The 23,796-nt window shown below is 39.4% G+C and overlaps 1 protein-coding gene and 1 long non-coding RNA gene across 3 annotated transcripts in view; one reads left to right on the top strand and one right to left on the bottom strand.

The window, feature by feature from the left end:
• The window catches only part of hivep3.L (HIVEP zinc finger 3 L homeolog), a 95,999-nt gene that overhangs the window by 57,261 nt on the left and 14,942 nt on the right, over positions 1–23,796 (bottom strand). The gene's annotated exons all lie outside the window — the stretch shown is intronic.
• Positions 2,356–4,841, top strand: LOC121399922. The gene is made up of 2 exons (XR_005965351.1): positions 2,356–2,444; positions 3,544–4,841. It is a non-coding gene; the product is annotated as an uncharacterized LOC121399922 (long non-coding RNA).

Here is a 23,796-nt window from a genome sequence, read left to right as displayed (position 1 = left end):
CTGGTGGTCAAAAACCTCAATGGGGGGGCAAGTAAAGGAGGCACCTGGCTGGACCGTCCCCTTAAACCTGGTTGCTACAAATGCATAAACTGTTTGACCTGTGGGGGTATGTCACAAGGCACTTACTTCACACACCCAAGAACGGGGGTGAAGTATAAAATCAAACACAGAGTAACTTGCACATCTGATCATATTGTATATATGGCCTGGTGCCCATGTGGACTTTATTACGTGGGTAAAGCCACTACAACTTACCGGGAAAGAATGAACAATCACCGCAGTGCGATTAGAAGCGCATTGACCACAGGAAAAGCGGAACAACCGGTTCCCAGACATTGGCTCAAAATGAGGCATACAGTACCGCAATTCAGGCACATGATAATAGATCATGTACCGATGCCCAAGAGAGGAGGGAACAGGGGCCTCTTGTTATTGCAGAGAGAGAGTATGTGGATTTTTACTTTGGATACATTGGCCCCGAGGGGACTAAATGAGACTCTCCCAATGTCCCCCTTCTATTGACAGTACGTATAAGGGGTTATGGGAATGTCCGTGTAGGACACACTAATGGCTTAAACAGACTTTCCATTAATGTAGCTATTTTACTCCCTTCAAATAGTATCAGTTGATGACAATGTTATAGATATACTTCTTGCAACATTATTCAAAAATGTGGAAACATTTTTATTTCATTTATTCTTAGAGTGTTTCGAACATGTAAGCTGTAATTACAAGGTTGCTTTTGTTTTTATTTTTTCACAGTATCTGATCAAAAGAACTTCAGTACATCTTGGTTATGTTCTGACCCCAGGAAGACATAAAAGGAGTGGCAGTTTTTGATGGACAGGCCTTGGGCAGGTAAGGCGTAACCAACAGCTGGACACCCCGTAGACCCAGTAAACATGAGCCAGCGAATAACCACACAGAGCCATCAGTGAGTGTAATGGCCGCAGCTCCTCTCCCCAGTCTCAGGGCATCTGAATGTTTTGCACTATTCACGCTATGATAAACACTCTCGCCTGCCAAGATGATCACGCAGGGGGAATTGAGCAGAGTGTGATGTATTCTCACCCTAGCTTCAATCCCTGAGCGTGTGATGGTAATTGAATGTGTGCTGCGGCAACGAGTTGAATATCGTGCACAGACGGTGCGCACAGATGTTATGAATAGGCGCTACCCGACACTGACAAGGAGGCGGGTCCAGAGGCAGAGACTCACTGGGAGATCGGTATTGACCGTTAACAGGAGCCGGCCAGTTGGTTTGCGGTGTTGCGATAGGGGGTGCCCTGCTGCGATGTGTATTACGTCTCCCTCATTATAGGCGACACGGAGCGAATGCCTTCTGCCTCTTCTGCTCTTCCCTGGGGGTAAGTGATGATCAGTACCACAGCGCACATTGATCACTTAGTTTGATTCTGACTGCACAATGTTTGTTAAGACCTCCAACACACTGGGACAATGAATGTTTTCTTTTTAGCTACTATTCGATCTCCTATGATGCTGGATGCTATTAGCACAACCATATAGGGGGAATGCTTTTTTAGTACACTTTACTTATACTCATTCACTGGGTGACGCCCACATGAGGTCATGACGTCATACTGTGGATTTTGGCGCCATTTTGTGTTTAAATATTGACTGTTATTTGCACTGTGCACACCTCTTGAGAAAGGCTTCAGTGGAGAAGCCGAAATATATATATATATATATATATATATATATATAAAATCTACAGTTGGAAATAGCTAAGGAGTTAAACTATTTGTTTCTACCTAGCCACGTCACCACGTCGCTGTTCTCTTTCAAGATATACTTTAGTCATGTACACTCCCTATTCAATTATTAACTGCATTTATATTTAAATCCTGATCATTTCTCATTTTCCACTGCATTCTTCACTATGATTTTACACATATCTGCAATTAAGACACAAACTGTAATATATGGCACAGTTAAGCATTATAGAGATATGGGACCTGTTATCCAGAATGCTCGGGACCTGAGGTTTTCCTGATAACGGATCTTTCTGTAATTTGTAGTGTCATACCTTAAGTCTACTAGAAAACCAAGTAAACATTAAATACACTCAATAGGCTGGTTTTGGCTACAAAGGATTAATTATATCTTACTTTGGATCAAGTACAAGGAACAGTTTTATTATAACAGAGAAAAAAATAAATCTTTTTTAAAAATTTGGATTATTTAGATAAAATGAAGTCAACAGGAAAAGGCAATTCCATTATTCAGAGCTTTCTGGTAACGGTTTTCCAGATAATGGATCCCATACCTGTATTTATTTTTAATATCTGTGTACTATGTACTGATATGTGCTCTTTCTTCTACTATATAATGTATTAGAGACCACGGACTTTCAGTTAGATTACCATTACAATCTGACTCCAACTGCAACATAAAGAGAACTAAGAAAGACAAGTTGCTATAAGGTGGATATTTAAGATATTTTATTTATAATAATAATGATCTTGATGGGCAGTGTCGGACTGGCCCACTGGGATACCCTGGTGGGCCCAGGTGTCAGTGGGCCTCTTGCTTCTAAACATTTGGCCTATTTCATGGTCATTCCCTATTTCTTAATGGGAAAAAAGGCTTAATAATGGAAGAATAGGAATAGTAAGTGGATATAAAAGACTAGGAGAAGAAAGAGGTTAAGTGAGGAAAGGAGGAATAATAGTTTGGAAAGTCGGCCCACAGTCTCAGGTTTCCTGGTGGGCCCCTGGCATCAGAGTCTGACACTGTTGATGGGTACAGATTTATATTTCTAAAATTCCTTATTTCCAATAAGATCATATTACATTTCACTTTTATATTTAAGGTTGCCACCTTGCTGTAATTGCAACTCCTATCTTATTGATCATAGAGAAACAACTCCCTTTGTTATGGTTTCTCTTCCTGTTAGTGCGTCACCTCTGGTGTTCTCTGTGTACTCGCTCCCCCCTGAATTTGTACCACCTGCTGCCTTTAAATAATACTACTGCAGCAGTGCAGGCCTTGCATTTGCGATTTCTTATTTGCATGTCTGTGGTCAATCCCTCTTTGGGAAAGCAAGTCATCCAACTCCAGCATGCCCAGTAATAGAAAAGTTACTTACTACAGCTGGTTTATGCTATTTGCTAAATGCTCCACAGGCTACTGATCGCTTAGAGGGTAACAGAGGAAGAAGGTGCAGGTTATACAGGAAAGAGAGAAGATGCATAAAAGACAGGGGTGGTAAGAATAAGAGGTATGCTAGGATGAAAAAAAAAGGAAGAGACTTGGCATGGCTGCATGAGGAAAAAAAAACACAGAAAGGGAGAGAAAGGGAGAAGAGAAAGATGTAGGGAGAGGAAAAATGGGGAGTGATGATCTGGGGAAATAGCAGAATAAGGAATGGGAGAGCTGAAAGTCAATGTGAAAAGTAATTGTGCATAAGAAAGAAGGAGAAGGCAGCCACAGTACAGCTGGTTTTGCTCTTACTATTTATTTGTTTTACTGCTTACTATTAACAAGTGCTAGTTCTGTCTTCTGTTTTTTTTTCTACTGCAGGCCTGAACTCCAGGAAGCTTGTATATCTACAATGACCTTGGTGCTAATGCAGCAACAGTGAACTAGTTGAACAGCAACTATCTAATTATAATCACTGTTTTGTCTGACAAGAAGTACAGTGACGGCAATTTGAATTTGCCACCTAATCACTGCAGTCACAGCTCAGTTCTCCTGCAGGTTAGACATCTCCAATGCTACAGCTTCCGGTATTAGTTAGTCGTGATGTGCTGTTCTGAGTGTCAGTGGCAACAGTCTCTCACTGCATCCACAACCTTTGGTCTATTATGTACCAGAGCTCACTGTGGGGGTCTATTATGTACCAGAGCTCACTGTGGGGGTCATTTATCAACTCTGTGAAAAATTTGCCCGAGGGCAGTAACCCATGGCAGCCAATCAAATCATTGCTTGCATTGTTCTACCTGCAGCTGGCTGGAAAAAGCTCATCACTGATTGGTTGCTATGGGTTGCTGAGTCCCTGTGTCTCACGATATAATAGGTTTGGAATGACTGTTCTCAATGCTCTTGGGACACCAGTGTCCAATGTTTATCACTATATAATGTTCTTCTGATTCCTATATATTCATAGGTAATAGTGCATGGACTGAAAGCTGCAGAGATATGTTTATAGACATTCTCTTGTTCATAGCTAGCTGCTTACAGTCTATGCACGTCTATAAATTGTAGAAATTTGGAGCAAAAATGCACACATAGCACAAGGGAATAGGGCAGGTTCAGTGATGCCCAGAAACAAGTGCAGGGTCACAGATAATGGAGAATTTCACACAGTCTCATGAACTGTTAATAGTTGAAAGAGATAAATTGTATTAATTGTGGGGAAGAAAGGAGTGAAACGAACAACAGGAATATATGAAAAGGGATATGGAAAGCATAAGGAGAGAGGAGCAGAGTAGATATATTTGTCCACTACTACCCAACAGGACTACCATTAATTGTATTCTTTAATACACTCTCACATCTTCCTACAATAGACAACAGTAAGTAAACTGTAATATGATATGAATACTATTCCAGCTCTAGGCACCCTAGGGTGCATCAAATAATGTGAAATCGATCTTATAGGCTAGGCTTTTATTTAGGCTTTTGCATAGTAAAATCTTTCTACTTTCCATATGTATATGTAAATTGCTAGACACAGTTTTGGCTGGTGGGTTTTGTCCTGATGAGTAAAATGAGGAACTGGACCGTAAAGGATAAATACAAATATGCATGCACATTCACACAGACTGTTACCTCAAAGTATCGTTTCTTACAGTAATAAACATCTGTCGGTATTTGTATGTAATTTGCATACTTCATGAATACACCCCTTTATTGTAAAACACTGTGGAATATGTTGCTGCTTTACAAAAAATAGTGTTAATGATAAAATTCTTACACACTGAAACACTGAGGTATTTTTGAGGTACTTTGCTTTTTCTTATGTCTTTCTCCTAGCCTTTAAGTGGAAAAGGATTTGAATGCTGTATAATCTCTTTAAAGCACTAGAGAATATATAAAGCATAAAGACTGCCTATATTGCCATTGCTATTATGCTATGTATGTTGCTTGTAGAGGTTTGTTTTCTCTACTACAGGTATGGGACCTGTTATCCAGAATGCTCAGGACCTAGGGCTTTCCGGATAACTGATCTTTCCATAATTTGGATCTTCATACCTTAAGTCTTTTAGAAAATCATATAAACATTAAATAACCCCAACAGGCTGGTTTTGCTACTAATAAGGAGTCCTTATATCTTAATTTGGATCAAGTACAAGGTACAGGTAGGTATAGGACCTGTCATCCAGAATGCTTGGGACCCGGGGTTTTCCAGATAACGGATCGTTCTGTAATTTATATATTTATAATTTTATATAATATAACTTAGTTTTGATCAAGTACAAGGTACAGTTTTATTATTACAGAGAAAATGGAAACGACTTCGGAATTATTTGTATAAAATTGAGTCTACGGGAGACGGCCTTTCCGTAATTTGGAGCTTTCTGGATAACTGGTTTCCGGATAACGGATCACATACCTGTACTATAAAAGCACACAACATTATGCTTTATGTCTATATGTGCTTTATTCCACTTCCAATACAGATGAGCATGTTTGGCTGATTTTGGCTGACTATCTCTACATATATAGGCCCTTTGAGAAGCAGTTTCAAGGGATAGGCTTGTGATCCCAGCTGTAGTAGTCATTCTGAAGAGAAAGTCTGGAAGGCAATACCTGTACATTTAAAAGATAAATAAACTCTCCCTCCTATCCCCTCATTATGAAATTTCTATTTAAGCCTCTGTACAGTACCCCTGCCCCTCATAAAAATCCTAAAAGAATTCTAGAAGACAGCCATGATCCCTAATACTGTATCTCAAATATTTGGACACATCACTTGTTCCTTCTTTTTTGCTGCTGTTACACTAAACAGGTCAATGCACAATGGCAGCTTATCCTGGCTTTTACTGAGCATGTTCTTGGTTGGTAATCAGAGGCAGCGAGACAGAAACCAAAGTCCTGTGGCCAATAATGGCAGGCCACAACATAGCTACACGACTTTGCTTTTGGAGAAACATGACAGAGGCTTTTGGAGATCTGAAACTGAGGAAGACCTGGAAATTACAGAAACGACAGCTCTATCCTGCTTGCCTTGCAAGTTGCTTGTTCAGACTGTTTGTGAAGATGAACAATACATTTTGACCATCTAGGTTTATACCCATTTCAGACCATTTAACAATTGCATAGATCCTGGTAAATCAAATATCTGCACCGAGCATTGCTGTTTTGTACCATATCATTTGTTAGTGCTTACATTTATGTCTACATTTACATTTTGTGCACTGGTAGTCCATGAATACCTGACTAAATAGTTAGTTGTCAGCCAAAAAAAGGGAGAGGCAACAACAATGTAAAATGTTTTTATTCTAATAAATCATGAAAAAGTTTTCATATAATAATAATAATAATTATTATTATTATTAGATTGCTCTAAATGGTTGTGTTGTTGGTTCATTAGCTATTGAAAAAAAGCACTAGGACTGGTAATCCATATTTCTCTCCATGTTTTATACATCTAATAACATTTGAAGACAGGGTAAAATGTATGTTTAGATTTAAAATAAGACACAAAACTATCAAACTAAATCCTAGGACATGCGAGAAGGAGAAGATTTTCAGTGTTATTTGCTGGCACTATAGAATTGTATGAGACACACACACTGCACCTGCTCAGCCTCCCCTGCTGATTCCTTACTGGATCAGTAATGAAGCTGGCTGGAAGTCACACACTGGAGTCCCACTAATTTACAGTGACTCTATTAAGACCAAATATATCAGCATAATAGCCTGGCTCCATCCATCTGTCCTTTTTCCTCTACTATAATAACCTGAGATTCTAGATTTTCCTTGTAGTTATTCTGATATTCAAAATGCCAAGCACCTTGGCAGAGAAGCCTCTCCTCGACCGCAGTTTTTGTTCAATGTTTTTTAATTTTTCAATATAGGTATTAAGTATAGACCTCAGAACATGGTTTGGCTAAATGGGTCATTTTGATAAGCAGTAACATTCAACTGGACTTGTGTTTGAAACTTCTTTTTGTACACATTTTCCAGAGCAAGAGGCATATTAAGCTCAGTATACGCTAGTGGTCTGTACTCAAGTACAGACTATGAAGAGTGGGACTAAATAATTTTTCTTCCCTATTCAGGAGGGATTCAGAGAATTCTGTAGAAAGTGCTTAATAATATAAATACAGTTTTATACAGCCATAGTCCAAAATTTATGGTCCCACCCATAGCTTTTATACAGCTGCTCTCCTAGTGCACAGTATATTCTCTCCACCAGAAGTACAAACAGATGGGGGTCATTTATCAACACTGGGCAAATTTGCTCGTGGGCAGTTACCCATGTCAACCAATCAAATTGTTGCATTCATTGTTCTACCTGCAGCTGCCTGAAAACAGCCAAGAATTGATTGGTTGCTATGGGTTACTGCCCACAGGCAAATTTGCCCAGTGTTAATAAATGACCCCTATGTCAAGTGCAATGCTCGTGTGCTATGGCCCAGATATCCACATGATATCACTGTGGTGCAAAAGCATACCAAAAATGTGCAGGGCTGTGGCAAGCATTACAGCAACTTTGACAAAAGCAGCTTGTTGGGCTTTCTGCGTCCTTGAACACATAAGTGGTGGCAATGACTGATAAATTGTGGTATGAAAACAACAGGGCAGTGACAGTAATACATAAAGTGTGGATGTGTGTCATGGGGTTCAGTGTTAAAGAAAAGACTTGGAAGAGGAAATGATCAGAGGTACAAAAAGTAATCAGAGAAGGCACAGGCTAGAAATAAAGATTACATTATTTGAGGTGGTCGTTACTGCGACTAGCACAATTTAGCACCTATGTAAGTAAATTAGCCCCACAAAATTAGCCTGGGTTTATGACATTATCAAGGGTGGTTGGATGTAATTTTGGTCACATTATTACACACTTACATTTTAATGACTTTGAATTTCCACAATGCTCTCGCACAAAGATTGTAATTTTACAAGTTATTTTGAAATAAAAAGAACAGTATATATATATATATATATATATATATATATATATATATATATATATATATATATATATATATATAATTGCTCATTGCTCAGTGAAATGAACAGGGTAAAAGAGTTCAAGCAGGCAAAATCAATCCCTTACAATAGCGTTTTTCAACCTTTTTCAGAGATCCAAATAATATGACAAATCCATGAACTGGTATTACGAGGCAAAGTGGGGACTCACGACAAACACAATTTTGGGTCCTGAACAAAAGGTTAGAAAAAACTCTACCCTCATATGAACTTATTCCTGTGGCTTGAGCTCTGAACCTTACCAGTCAGTTCTAGCAGGAAAACAGCAGCACATACTTTCTGAAGAACAAACTATTAAACCATTAATGATAAATACATCTTAGTCCTAATTAGGTTGATTGTATTACCATTTATAAACAGTGAGCTATACAAGACACTGCAAAACATATATGAGCATGATTTTTCCTACCTCCCACCTCTCCAGCTCTGTCTGTCATATTCAGAGCATAATAACAGCAGTTCGCCAGCATCTGCTTTACTACACATGGAATCTCACACAGCGTCAAAGACAGAGAGAAGCCGTGGGACAAAATCTCCCCTCTAGCCATAGCATGACAAACACAGTAAAAAACATAAGCACTGATCCACAGTGGCAGTGGGTTTTTATATTTACGTGACAGTAACAGACGCAGACAATAGAATGATCTAAAACATATTTATCCTGTGGATGATTTCACATATATTACAGCAAAGGTTCATTTTTTTTTTGTCCACTGTAATATTAGTGGTTAAACTAGGAACCATCAAATAGCCAATAATGGCAACCTTCTTAACTCAGCTTGGTTTCAAAGACTACCTAAATGTGAATATTCCCCTAAAAAACTTAAATATTCTGTGCTTAAACTAGGAAGGTCAATCCAACTCAATCTCAAAAATATATGCAATACTCATCAGCGGGAAACAAAGGTATTCCTAAATTTACAAACAAATGGGGAACTGAAATGTCATAGACATTTCCCTGGTAGACTGGAGCAAATGTCTCGTATTAGCTCAAACCTCTTCAAAGCTACTTAAGAAACCAATTATAAAATCAATGCTAGATCATATTGCTGCCTGGAGTTAACACGCCAAATGTTTCCTGGCATTTACCCAGTTTGCTGGAGATGTAATGCAAAACAAGGCACCTCATGTGATGGTCTTGCAGGAACAGCCAACCATTCTGGACACTAGTCAACAAATATGTACAAAAAGCAGATGCCTGTGGGCCCAGTATTTATACTACTTTCTATGATGCCAGGTCAGCCTAAAAAAATAAATCTATTTCATATTCAGACAGCCAGGGCAGTTATCTCAAAGCAAAGGAGATCTACTAAAACCCCCAATATGGCCGAGTGGTTCAGGGAAGTAGTTAGAATCATAACAAAATAATATCTCCGATCCACAATAAAAGATCAATCTATGAAATCCACAGCAACATGGGTTAGTTGGGTTTAATATTTGTCTGAAGTAGTGGAGCAGGGAGCACAGCAGGGCGAAAGGTGTGGTGGAACAGGGGCAGAGCCCTGTGTGGGGCGAATGTGCACCTAGATCCCTTTGAATCTGAATTGGCATCTTTCTAAGAGATAGTAGCAACAGCTGCAGAAGGTATCCAGGGCACTTTATACTGACCTGCACCCTATAGGGTCATGCCAGACAGGGCTCAAACTTGGCCTGCTGCAAAAACGAAGGCCAAGAATCAAACCCTGTGCTGCAATCTGCTGCTTACCTGCCTGCAACCGGAACCATTGCATCAGTCCAAGTGAAGGCAAACACTGCATTTTTTCAACAGGCCGAGATCAGACCCATCTGGCATTAGCCTTAATAATATCAGAGGCATAGTTCTCCAGTGGTTGTATCACTGGAGAAGGCAGGGAATGGATGAATATGTCACACATTCCATGCAAGAAGATTGGCCCATGACCCACACTTTGAGGTTTTATTGCGGCCTGATTGACTCAACACATGTGGGGGATATTATTCCTAAACAATATCCCTACATCCTAATTTTTATGCATCTACCGTTTTATAATCTCCCCTTTTCCATGGACCCTTTTATTTATTATACATTCCATGTTTTATACTGCCCTCTTCAATTGCTACCTCACATATCCCTCTGACTCCCACCCCTATTTCCTCATATGCTCATCCATTCTTCCATTCGTACTACTCTACCCTCAAACTTTCTTGCTTGTTTCCTTCTCACCACCCACTATAATTTTCCCTTATCCTCTTGCATTTATGCTCTGCTTTAAGCCCTCACTTCAGTTGTGCCCTTTTCCTTTTAATATACAATTTTCCAGCAGTGAACTACCTTTTTAAAATTGGGGCATTGTTATAAGAGTTGCCTCCCTTTCCTCTTGTTGAGATAGCTGCCAATTCATTGCTATGCCCTTTTCAGGTCATTGTTTGGCTCTCTTTTTTGCTGGTGGTAATAAAATGTGACTATGCCATATAGTAAAAGATGCTTATCAATGTGACATGGATGTCATTAGCTATCTGGAAGGAGGCACTTTTAAACCAGCAGGAGGGAGAGCTATGCACTAATTGGAAAAGGTGACAGCTAATTGAATCTGCCCCCATATTCAGCATGTGGCTCTCCCTCCTGACAGTATTAAAGTGAAATCATGCCAAAAAGCTAGCAGAATCTAAGCAATAGATTGTGACTAATGTTCAGAAGAAGAAGGGCATGTTGTTTGGCGATTGAAATGTGCTTATGTCTTGTCCAATAGTGTCAGCATAAAAAAAGACTTAACAGTCAAGAGCTTAGTCAATATTACCCAGCTGCATTATAGACAGACCAGCTAACCCTGTGGGTCTGGCAAAACTTTCCTTCCACTGAAACAAAGTTCTGATGGTCTAGGAAGTGGGATGGTCTTTTTGTTGTAGCAGGGGTTGAGTAAGGCGGATGGCACACATGAAATTCTTTCCTACTGGCAATAATGTAAAACCCCATTGAGAAAACATACATGTTGCTTTGGTTTTGCAAAGTTTTCTTGCAAGGCAACTTCAGACTACATTGCAAAACTGAAGCAACATGTATGTTTTCCCACCAACGTTTTATATTATTGCTGGTGGGAGCGCATGTTCAGGAAATTAGTAGCAGTAGACTAGAGAAGAGCAGATTTATTGTGGGTGACAAATCTCTGCTTGTTTACTCTACCTGGGAGAAAGTCTCTATCCAACAGTTAACTGGATTCACTACCCCAAGTATGGATATAATCAGGTAATGTCAATCTGCTGGCTGTGTGATTGGGAACTCTGCCCTGCTGACCTGTGGATTGTACAAAGAGAATGCTGTAATACTGTTCTGTAAACTCATTAAGGAAAACTCTGTACAGTTGAAGCAAACTGATGTTCATATAACTTTAAAGAATGTGGCAGTATTACTAATAATGCAGTATTAGCTGTTGGGTTTTGTTAAAGAGCTACCCTAAGGGACAGATTTATTAAGGATTGAGGTTTTTTTTCCATGAAGATTTGAGTTTTTGAGGGGTTTTTTTTTGTCAAAAATCTAATTTTTGGGTTTAAAAAATTAAATTTTTTCAAGATTTTTTTTTTTAAAAAAAAAATCAATTTTTTCTAGTTTTATTAAACCCCGACCCTGGCTACAGCCTGAAAATACACCATCTAAAATCTGTCCAGGTTATGTAGAAGTCAATGGCAGTGGTCCCTTAAGCCATTTGAAGATGTTAATAGCTTTCATGATGTTCGAATTTTTTTCGGTGGTTTGCACTCGAAAATTTCCTGGCTTCCTGGGAGCAGCTTAGGGGAGATATTCTACAAAATCAATTGCGCAGTGCTGCACTATAACAAATGCTGATACATTACCTAACAGTTATAGGAACTCTCTTACATACCAGTACATTGTTTCATGGGAGTGGGCTATGTAAGTTGAAACTGGTACTTGCTTGTTCACTTTCACCCAAAATCTTTCTATCCTTGAGTGCAATAAATGCAGGTTTCCGATGTGTTGCACTTGGGGCGTGACTTGGGTTATCAGGTTGAACAATTTCATGATGGCAGGAGGGAGACCACACTCAACCAGAGTATTATTTTATTGTGATCACTACATATTTCTAATGGTGCTTTGTTATAAAAGATGTTACATTTGGCCAGGTGCAGTAACCCATCAGCAATTATAATATACCAGTCACCTATGAAAAGAAAATTTCCTATTGGTTGCTAGTGTTTTGACCACTCCATCAAAAGGTCAAGATACTAGGCCTTGTTCTCAAACCACCACTATAAGAGCATACATAAAACATGATTAAAGATAGACACAGAGCAACATGGACATGAAATTTGGTTGTTCGGATATATTGCGAACATATTAAGGGGCTTCCTACAGCAGCGATTTTAACCCACTGATGAAAATCTGGTTCACATACATAGTGATGTCACATAGAGCAGCAGCTAGAAAGATTACCTCTTACCTACACAGGCAACACCTATAGTAACGGACAAAATTATAGAACCTGGGAATGAACAGTGGCATTAGAGCTATAGCAGGGGAAAGTAGCAACAGTGTTGCTCAACCCTGTGGTCTTTAAGCTGAAGTTTGGCAGCAGCTGAAGGCCATACCTTTTACATTTACAGAATATTATATATAAATAATTGGCTATATAAAGTCTGTTTTGCCCTGGGCACTGCTATCAAGATGTCCCAGTTCTTAAGGCTTAAGGCACATGAGCATCCATTACTGCAGGGGTACACCCAAAACTCTGCGCTGTTTGACTGGCATCAAACTGGAGCACAAGGAAAAAATACGGCCCTTCGCTTCATTACGTGACAGACATACATATGCTAAATGAAAACTGAACAAGGGAAAAATAGGTCAACCTATTTTTGGATATCAACCTAACATATAAATCGCTCAGCATTTCCAATATAGCAAATCGTTTTCATGACTTCTCCAAATGTGGTCTATCGGTTTTCTAAATTTTTTTAGCTTTCCGAGAGCAGCCTCCTAATGAGGTTGCTACTGGCTGCCATATTTTTGATCACACGCGCACTGAGTTTGCCTGGAAGATGCTGGAAGCTGCTGCTAATTGTAAGAGGCTTCACTCTGGAGATATATTTATATTTTTTTTAAGGAAAAAGGTATATGATGAAGAACACTGCCAAATGAATATTACATGTTTAAATATTATTTCCAAAAATCTAAATGTCAGCCACAGATAACATGCTGCTATCCTGAACGACAATAATATGTCTCAACATATAATCCATGGTTCCTCGTTTTGTTGAAAACATACCCAGATACATCTCCTAAGGGCTAAATTACACAAAGAGAATGGCTGGATAAACTTGTCTGTCCCACAAAGTCTCGCCATGCAACCACATGTGACAGCAGAAGATGCTACAAAATCTGATCTTCCATGTTCCATGTTGTAAATGTTCATTAGAATTCAAAACCCTTTCATGTTTGCATGTTCACTTTAAAATCTTATAGCAGTTCCACCCCATAATATCCATTTTTTCAGCACCCCATATGTTGCACTGTTTCTTCTGCCATATAAGACACTAATGTTGGTTTACCTGTTGCCAAGGAAATGAAAAATAAGTGTTCTTTTAACGTTATAGGTGTTTGAAGTGACCTGAAAAAATGTATAGCAATGATGTCATGTTTTCCTAGTCATTTTATTAATTGGGATGTCTATGCATAATACATTTGCATTTTTATTTATTATTTATATACCTAAGTCTAGCAAGCCATGATGACTTCACAGCAGAATGCATGACAATCCCAGACAAGCTGGCACAATGCATTTATTATTTGTATTACATTAAACAAAATGTTAAAGGTTAAATAGAAAGATGTGATAAAATTAATGCATAACTACATACTAAAGGCAGCATTACTCAGCTTGCAGTAGTCATTCCTTCTCTGCTCTACCTTTTCTTCATTCAAACTTTTGCTTTACAGTACTTTCAACATTTAGGATATATACATAACAATCCTATATAATAAAGTTGAAGTGTCTCTGCGTCCAGTCCCTGTGTCCGTGGGATTGCGCTACTGCGCATGTGCCCCGCGGACCGTCTCTGGCGCTACTGCGCATGTGCCCCATGGACCGTCTCTGGCGAATTTTCTACATATGTTCTAGCGCCCGTTCATTTAACGGGCTTAATGTCTAGTGTGACTATAATATGGTTGATTATATATATATATATATATATATATATATATATATATATATATATATATATATATATATATATATATAATATCTGTTAAAGTGGACAATATGCATAGAGCATAGAGCAGGATATTACTTTCACTTTCCATTCTGCATTTCCTAGATGTCATTCACTCCTTACATTCCCCCTAATTCCTCTCCTAATTGTGTAACCAATGCATGGCCATGGGTATCAGGTGCCCCATTCTGGTGCATAAACTAGATTTTGGCATGATGCAAATCTTGCCTTAGTAACAGGGTCCACAAAATGTTGCATGCCTGCTTAATGTGATTGTGAATTTCAAGACTAAAAGAAACAAGATTAAAAAAATTGTATATAGTTTAATGGAAGTTTATTATGCTTAACTACCATCATAAAATAGGTTTTGGGATTATTTCTTAGGGAGACAGGTGAATTAAGCTTCCACTTAAAGGAAAACTATACCCCCAAAATGAATACTTAAGCAACAGATAGTTTATATCAAATTGAATGACATATTAAAGAATCTTACCAAACTGGAATATATATTTACATAAATATTGTCCTTTTACATCTCTTGCCTTGAACCACCATTTCGTGACTCTATCTGTGCTGCCTCAGAGATCACCTGACCAGAAATACTACAACTCTAAGGGGCACATTTACAAAGCTCGAGTGAAGGATTCGAATTAAAAAAACTTCGAATTTCGAAGTGTTTTTTGGGCTACTTCGACCATCGAATGGGCTACTTCGACCTTCGACTACGACTTCGACTACGAATCGAACGATTCGAACTAAAAATCGTTCGACTATTCGACCATTCGATAGTCGAAGTACTGTCTCTTTAAGAAAAACTTCGACCCCCTAGTTCGGCAGCTAAAAGCTACCGAACTCAATGTTAGCCTATGGGGAAGGTCCCCATAGGCTTGGCTAACTTTTTTTGATCGAAAGATATTCCTTTGATCGTTGGATTAAAATCCTTCGAATCGTTCGATTCGAAGGATTTAATCGTTCGATCGAACGAATAATCCTTCGATCGTAGGATTTGCGCTAAATCGTTCGACTTCGATATTCGAAGTCGAACGATTTTAGTTCCTAGTCGAATATCGAGGGTTAATTAACCCTCGATATTCGACTCTTGATGAATCGGCCCCCATCTGTAACAGGAAGAAGTGAGGAAGCAAAAGGCAGAACTCTGTCTGTTAATTGGCTCATGTGACCTAACATGTGGTTTGTATGTGTGCACAGTGAATCTTACGATCTCAGGGGGGCGCCCCTTATTTTTTATTTTTTCTATTTATGATTACCCAATGGCACATTCTACTAAAAAAGTATATTATTATGAAAATGGTTCATTTACATGAAGCAGGGTTTTACATATGAGCTGTTTTACTCAGTATCTTTTAATAGAGACCTAAATTGTTTGGGGGGTATAGTTTTCCTTTAAGCATTCGATCTTCTGCCATACAGAGTTTCCAGAATATGGTGTAACTACTTATGTTTCAACCTCTATAATATTTACTCTCTATACATCTTTGCTGGGGTCATATGATTTGAATACTGGTGGTTCTTCACCTTCCAAACACTTTTTTCAGTGCAATTGTTTTCAGACTGTCCCCCAGAAATAAATAAAAATAAAATATATATATTTTTTACAGGTTTTTTTTCAAATCTAAGTTTACAGTTTTTCCTGTCTCTGGAGTTGCAGTCTGGCAGCTCAGTAATTCAGGTGCAATTCTGAACTGTTACACTTTCATAACATTTAGTTGATACACTTCTCAGCAGCATCTCTGGAGTATTAGCAACTATTGTATCAATTCTAACAGCTGCCTTTAATGAAACCCAGAGATTCTGCTCAGCAGGGACAAAGATAAGAAATGTATCAACTAAATGGATCACTGTAGAACAGTTTAGAGCAGTGCTGTCCAATTTATGTGGTACCAAGGGCCAAAATTTTACTGGCCTATATAGTGGATTGCCGATAATGGAAGTCAGTGTTGGCCACTACCCCTTTTAAACCACACCTATGTTACCACAAGAACTTTTAAGATCATATCCACATTAACAGTGGTAGCACACCAAAAAGCCAAATGGTTGGTGCTCACTGCAGGGAAATACCTCATCACTCATATGTGAAAAATTTAAGTCATGTTAAAAACATACCCTTAAATCCATATGCCTCATCCTCCCCTGTGGATAATACAACAACCCCCCAACACACAAATAAATACCTTAGGGGCCCTTAACAACAATTTCCAAATGCTGACAAAACCCAAGAACAAACCCGTAACAGGCTTACATTCCACAGGTAGCGTAGGGCAAGCAGAGAATGGCACACCCAAGCAGCACTGGGCAAGCAGAGAATGACACACCCAAGCAGCACTGGGCAAGCAGAGAATGGCACACACAAGCAGCACTGGGCAAGCAGAGAATGGTACACCCAAGCAGCACTGAGTAAGCAGAAAATGGCACACACAAGCAGCACTGAGTAAACAGAGAATGGCACACACAAGCAGCACTGGGCAAGCAGAGAATGGCACATACAAGCAGCACTGGGCAAGCAGAGAATGGCACACACAAGCAGCACTGGGCAAGCAGAGAATGGCACACACAAGCAGCACTGGGCAAGCAGAGAATGGCACACAAAAGCAGCACTGGGCAAGCAGAAAATGGCACACACAAGCAGCACTGGGCAAGCAGAGAATGACACACAAGCAGCAGTGAGTAAGCACAGAATAGCACACACAAGCAGCACTGGGCAAGCAGAGGATGGCACTCACAAGCAGCACTGGGCAAGCAGAGAATGGCACACACAAGCATCACTGGGCAAGCAGAGAATGGCACTCACAAGCAGCACTGGGCAAGCAGAGAATGGCACACACAAGCAGCACTGAGTAAGCAGAGAATGGCACACACAAGCAGCACTGGGCAAGCAGAGAATGGCACACACAAGCAGCACTGGGCAAGCAGAGAATGGCACACACAAGCAGCACTGGGCAAGCAGAGAATGGCACACACAAGCAGCACTGGGCAAGCAGAAAATGGCATACACAAGCAGCACAGGGCAAGCAGAGAATGGCACACACAAGCAACACTGGGCAAGCAGAGAATGGCACACACAATCAGCACTGTGTAAGCAGAGAATGGCACACACAAGCAGCACTGGGCAAGCAGAGAATGGCACACAAAAGCAGCACTGGGCAAGCAGAGAATGGCACACACAAGCAGCACTGGGCAAGCAGAGAATGACACACAAGCAGCAGTGAGTAAGCACAGAATGGCACACACAAGCAGCACTGGGCAAGCAGAGGATGGCACACACAAGCAGCACTGGGCAAGCAGAGAATGACACACAAGCAGCAGTGAGTAAGCACAGAATGGCACACACAAGCAGCACTGGGCAAGCAGAGGATGACACACACAAGCAGCACTGGGCAAGCAGAGGGTGGCACACACAAGCAGCAGTGGCAAGCAGAGAACGGCACACCCAAGCAGCACAGAGTAAACAGAGAATGGCACACACAAGCAGCACTGTACAAGCAGAGAATGGCACACACAAGCAGCACTGAGTAAGCAGAGAATGGCACACACAAGCAGCACTGGGCAAGAAGAATGGCACACACAAGCAGCACTGGGCAAGCAGAGAATGGCACACACAGTGACGGAAGGCAGAACAGAGCAGGAGACAGGGAAACCTATCATTCTAATATGTACTATATACAGTGACACAGTGCTGGTGCCCCATTAGCATTTTGAATAAGGTGTGAACAGGTGAACAATGTGGGCAGTTTTAGTCTGGGTCTCAGGTGTGAACAGTACAGGGCTTTAGGAAATAAACAATAGAGGTGTCTCAAGTGTGAAAAATACAGGAGGATCACAGGTGTGAACAATATGTATTTAACAAATGCAGGGGCCAGTTAATCTGTGTAGTGATACTTTTTAAATTTTACATATAGTAAGCAGACCCCCCTTCCCAGAGCTGCTTTAGAAGGTGAAAAATTAGACTTTACACTTCAATATTAGAAGAACGGCCACACATTGAAAATAGAAAGTAATTGGAAAAAGTCTTTATTTCTGGTGAACTGTCTGAAACCAACTGAACTGAAAAAAGCGTTGGAAAATGTCTTTAATCTGATTAATAATGGTGTGCAATACACTGTATTGGCTTTATTATTTTCAGAGCTGTAACTATGGCTCACTATAAAGAATACATACTGTTAGGGGCAGATTTATCAAGGGTCGAATTTCGACCCTTGATTCGAACGATCAAATACAGCCTATTCACCTGCAAAAAAAACTTTGATTTTTTAAATAAATTTCGGTTGGTGTTTTTTTTTTATTTGATTTTAGAAGTTACTTCGAAAATCAAATAAAAAAAGACCAACCGAAATTAGGTCTAGGGTAAGGTGTCAGCAGAAAATATGATGAAGCTGAATGGTATGTTACAGTTGCTTGTTAGTGATGTCTCGGACACTCTGCCGCTATCAGTAAAATGAGTTTTAGTTACATATTTAAATAACTTGTGTTTCCTAATGAATTGAGTTGTACTGAAAAAGTTACATAACAACATTAATTAATAGATTTTATTTTACTTGTGTGCCAATTTATTCTAGCTTCTATGTGTCTGTATAGCATACAACTACAACAAATCAGAGGACTATACCTAAATTACCAGCTATTACATTAACATGTATTTATAAATCAATAACATATTTTGCAGCACTGTAAAATAAATCAATAAATGGGTGTATACATTACACACTCACACATTATATATAAAAAAATACACAAGCTAAAGAGGGCCCTGTCCAAAAAGCTTACAATCTAAAAATTAACACTGTGTGCACATGTGCAAAATCGCATCATCTTCTCCTCTGCTCAGCTTAGGAATTTAGCATCTCCTAGACTGCTAGGTGTTCTATTGGCAGGGAGCTGATATGAGGAGGTGCTCTTAGAGTATTATGGAAGTGTGTGTGTGTGTGTGCGCGAATCAACCTGGGGGCAGTAGGAAACAAGTAGATGCCAGCGAGCTGCTAAAGTTGCCCATACACGGCAGATTTTTTTGTGTGAAACCACTGATTTTAGTATGATCCAATGAGATCATCAACTCATTGGTACATTCATGGGGAGCAAGCGATAATATTGTCCCAACAATCGATCAAACAGGTTTAAATATTTTCATTGCGGGACAATGAAATCGATCATTCAAATGATCATTAAGACGATAAGATCATTCACACAGCACCAACTAAAGCTGGCCGTACACTATAAGATCCACCAAAAGATGGGCGATATCAGGCTAATCCGATCATTTGACCCTACGGCATGCTGATGGGACAAGGGCTGCATCATGCAGTCCTCGATCAATCGGGCAAATCAAGCTTGCTCAATCAAGATCTGGACTATTTTTGGCCAGATATCGGTCTGGGAGGACAATTGGAGGGCCCCATACACTGGCAGATAAGCTGCCTAATCGGTCTAAAGGACCCAAATCATCTGCCCATGGGCCACCTTAAGAATTACTGAAAGAAGCTAAAGGAATTGTTCAGTGTCAAAAAAAAAAAAAACTTGATAAATAGCTGTGAAAAATAAAAATATAGTTAGTTAGCCGAAAATGTAATGTATAAAGGCTGAAGTAACTGAATGTGTAACATAACACTAGCCAGAACACTACTTCCTGCTTTGAGTGTTTCTTGGTTTCCACTGACTGGCTACTAGGTAGTAACCAATCATTGACTTGACGGGGGTGGGGGCACATGGGTCATAACTATTTACATTTTTTATTTTGCACAGCCTATCCATTTACCCAGTTTTTATTTTTGCACTGAACTTGTTCCTTTAAGAGATAGCAACCACACTGAGACACACAAAGCAGTAGCAGTGATTAACACACACACGCTGTGTGCAATAGCTTGTTTAGTCTACACTTTCTTTATCCTTTAATCTTTCAATATTCAATACTGATCTCTTGTGGTGGTTACAAACCCATTGGAAATCATGTAAACTCATACACTGCCATGCAATGAAAGGCACTATACATAGAAAACATCTAAATAACATCCTATGACCTGAATCTTTTTTAGACGGTAAAGGAAAGCTTTTGCAATCGTTGCAAGCACACAGCAGACTGCTCTAAAAAAAGTAATTGTGTGCTAAATGAAATGAACAATGGGGCTGGTCTACAAACAAGTGCTAGACTGTGCAACAGTGCAGTTAACCATATCAAACAGATTTTTGTTAGCATTTTGTAACTTGCAGTAGGTAGTTGCTATTGCCACTGTTTAGCACCTATGCTAATTGACACCTATAAGCTCTTTGAATGAAGTTGGTCCCAATGACCAATAATATATTCACGAAGATCATCTGCAAGCAATAATAAATGAAAAATAGATAAATGCCCCTCTATTGGCATGATGATTGGCAAAATTTAAAAAAAAAACACTGAGGGGCCCATTGACTCCTGCCTTATCTGGGGTGGCTAGTCCTACTAGTCCTCTCCTTCCTAGAAACAGCATAAACTGCAGGACACTTGCAAGACCGTGCTAAAAGCTTAAAATGCAATAGGTGTTTTGTACAGTATAACGAAGTAGGATACACCTGGTCCTCCATGGAAGACAACAGTGGTGGATGATAGCAGAATAATTTCCATGGTGAAGAGAAACCCCTTCACAACAGCCAAACAGGTGTATCGATGTCCAAGTCTACCATAAAGAGAAGACTGCATGAAAGTAAATACAGAAGCTGCACTGCATGATGCAAGTCACTCATAAGCATCAATAATAGAAAGGCTAGATTGGACTTTGCTAAAAAAAAACATCTAATAAAGCCAGAACGGTTCTGGAAAAACATTCTTTGGACAGATGAAACCAAGATCAACCTCTATCAAAATGATGGCAGGAAAAAAGTATGGAGAAGGCGTGGAACAGGTCATGATCCAAAGCATACCACATCATGTATAAAACATTTGGGAGGCAGTGTGATGGCTTGGGCGTGCATGGCTGCCAGTGGCACTGGAACACTACTGTTTATCCATAATGTGACACAGGACAGAAGCAGCCGCATGAATTCTGAGGTGTTCAGAGACATACTGTCTGATCAAATCCAGCTAAATGCAGTCAAATATTCTTGAATGGCCAAGTCAGTCATCTGATCTGAACCCAATTGAGCATGCATTTCACTTGTTGAAGACTAAACTTTGGACAGAAAGGCCCACAAACAAACAACAACTGAAAGCCGCTGCAGTAAAGGCCTGGCAGAGCATTAAAAAGGAGGAAACCCAGAATCTGGTGATGTCCATGAGTTCAAGACTGTCATTGCCAGCAAACGGTTTTCAGAAAAGAACATTTTATTTTCAGTTTTTTAATTTGTAATTGTAATTACTTTTGAGCAACTGAAATGCACATTTTTATGCAATCTTTTTGTTCAACCCACTGAATTAAAGCTGAAAGTCTGCAGTCTGCATCTGGTTCATTTCATTAAAATTCATTCATTCATTCATCCATTCAAGTTGTCTCTGTCCAAAGATTTATGGGCCTAACTGTATACGTTGGCAGTTTTGTTTGTGTAGGATAATATTCATAGGCTTTCACTCAGCATCAAAGACAATTATGTTAACTAGTGTATGAATGAGATATGACCAGGAATCCTGGCTACTAACAATTATTTTATGGTCAGCCCGACCCAGGAAGTGAAAATGGAAAAAAGACCAGTAATGTGTCAGGTAATTCAAATGGCCTTGAGTTGGTTATAAACTGAAAATTCTAAGCAAGTTTTCAGTATGCACCCATTACACATTTTCAGTTGTTTTTCAAGTATTTGCAAATGTTTCGGCTGTGAAAGGCAGTTTTGTCTGCTCCATGTTATTCTTTGATCTCCTAGCTGTAACTGTGAAAGAGGTGGTTCACCTTTAAGTTAACATTTAGTATGTTATAAAAAGGCCAATTCTAAGCAACTTTTCAATTGGTTCTCATTATTTATTTATTACAGTTTTTAAATTGTTTACCACTTTCTTCTGACTTTCTCAGCTTTCAAATGGGAGTCACTGACCCCATCTAATAAACAAACGCTCTGTAAGGCTACAAATGTATTGGTATTGCTACTTTATATTACTCATCTTTCTATTCAGGCCTCTCCTATTCATATTCCAGTCTCTTATTCAAATCAATGCAGGGTCCAAATTACCCTAGCAACCAGGTTGCTGAAATTGCAAACTGGAGAGCTGCAGAATAAAAAGGTAAATGACTCAAAAACTACAAATAATAAAAAAAAGAAAACCAATTACATATTGTCTCAGAATACTAAAAGTTAACTCAAAGGTGACCAACCCCTTTAAAACAATGTAAAAGAAGCCAGCTGATCAACAGACCCGCGCACTGTGGGAAGATTCTTGGCTGTTTTAAGAGTCTGAACCAACAGTGTGAGGAAGGACAGACAAATACTGCTTTCAGTTGCTGTTACATTTACAAATAACTAGAACCAATGAAAATATTTATTTAATGTATATCAGAAAGTCACTTAGATTTAAATTTTCATTAGTTAGGCAAACATGTAATCGGGGTTCCATACAGCAAATTAGTTAGGCAAACATGTATTTGGGGTTCCATAGGGCAAAGGGGGGCCTGATTCATGCACACTAGGGAAAGTTGGCATCTGGCTGGTAAAAATGATGCTTGATGTTATTAATAAGGACGACAAATAATAAAATTATAGGAAAGCCAGTATTTTTTTTCCAAAAATTGGCAATCCTAAGCATTCTATACACATGAAACTGGAAAGATGGACAAAAAGATTTGCCATGCGGAGCGCAGCAAATTTGACTACACCCATTTTTGTGGACACATTCCCTAATTTCCATGTTCATTTTACAAAATTTGTGAGGTTATGAAAGTCTGAACACATTTCTGTGGTTGTATGTGTTATTACAGTTTTGCTAATAAAGGTGAATTGCCCTTTAAGCTACAAGTCACAGTTTCCCCACGAGACCTGCTTATCTTAAATTGTTACAATTGTTTCTTTGCTTATCTTAAATTGTTGCAATTGTTTCTTTGCTTATCTTAAATTGTTACAAAAGTATCTAAGTGCACCTGCCACATATTCTGGGCTCTCTGCCAAAATTCAATTAGGTTTTAGAAACTTTATATAGATTTCTGGCTGTTCAGTGCAGGAGATCAAAGAGAAAGTTGGGACATTTCAGTAACAAACCCAGGACTGCAGGTTGAGATGTCAAAATCTGGACTGTCCCGCGAAAAACGGGACAGTTGGGAGGTGTGATCCTAAGTAACACACGGCAGCCAGTCACTCATTTATTTCTATTACTCAAACTGCAACAGACTGGTGAACGCTAACAGCTGATTGGTTGCTACAGCTTATGGCTCTGGGGCAAAGTGTAAGTCTATGAGCCATGAGGTGTCTTCAGCCAGAACAGGTCTTTTTAGCAAGTGCAGCCATGTGTTTTCACACAAACAGGATATGTTC

Source organism: Xenopus laevis, chromosome 2L (genome assembly GCF_017654675.1).
Source record: "Xenopus laevis strain J_2021 chromosome 2L, Xenopus_laevis_v10.1, whole genome shotgun sequence".
NCBI lineage: Eukaryota > Metazoa > Chordata > Amphibia > Anura > Pipidae > Xenopus > Xenopus laevis.
This window is presented reverse-complemented; position numbering and strand designations above follow the sequence as displayed.